The following is a 1,072-nucleotide window of genomic DNA, read 5'->3' as shown; positions in this document are numbered from 1 at the left end:
AAAATTTTCAATAGAGATGTGGCTCCTTTGCTCTAGGCACTTGCTTTTAAAAAGTTAGGGAATGTAGAATTGTTCGAAGTGAACTCGAACTTTTGTAACATTGTTATGTATGCATTACTAAAAGTGCCATGAACGAATTGATATTCAGGCAAATCAGAGCTTTGTGATTTTGTACAGATTTACTAAAAGAAAAAGGGAGAAAAAAAAAAAGAGGAGAAGTAGAAGATAGATTTAACTGTTTGTTTTCTATTCGATGAAATTGAAAAGAAAATGTTTCTCTTAGAACATGATGTATACTAGAGCTAGTGGTGCACGTTCTATGTTTTTGCGAGGAAAATGACCCTATTGATGAGTTTAAAAGTATGTTTCTCTATATGTATACATTTTCATCGCTAGAACAATACGGAACTTCACTTCTGAAGAGTCATATCTGTCTGATCACGTTTTTTCACGTGAACTTTATACATATACATACATACATACATACATACATACATACATGCATACATACATACATAACGCAAATACCGCAGTGGAACCAGGGGAGCGTTTACGTGCCCGACCATGAGTTCAATTCGGTCGTTTTTAAGAATCGAAGAAAAGTGTACTTCACGTATGTAATTATAGATGTTGCAGCAGAACGATGAAACGTCTTTACACATGCTCACGTAGAGAGTAGTCAGAATGCAATTATCGTCTGTGTTATATCCAGGTACCGATGTCTAGCCGTGATTTAACAAATCGTCATGTTTTCCAATGAAATTTTACACCATCGCGAGAACAATTCGATTAATCTTCGCCGAAACGAAATGTAAAAGAGATTGTGTAACGTAGCGCGCTTAACGGCGCGAGTACGATTGCAATTGCGTGTTTAAAAAATTCGATCACCTATTGTTTAAATCAGTGGAGTGGTGATCGTGTTTTTTTAATTTTAAATACGGAGAGACACGGGAAAGCGACGAACTTCCATTTTCGAATCTCGCTCTAATTTGGTCAAGCAAGAAAGACGTTCTCTCCTACAATTTTTAAATGAACCGTCAGTAAAATACATATCTCTAATGACATTTCTATT

This window comes from Habropoda laboriosa, unplaced genomic scaffold (assembly GCF_001263275.1).
Source record: "Habropoda laboriosa isolate 0110345459 unplaced genomic scaffold, ASM126327v1 scaffold561, whole genome shotgun sequence".
NCBI classification, from domain to species: Eukaryota; Metazoa; Arthropoda; class Insecta; order Hymenoptera; family Apidae; genus Habropoda; species Habropoda laboriosa.
Note: the sequence above shows the minus strand (reverse complement) of the source record.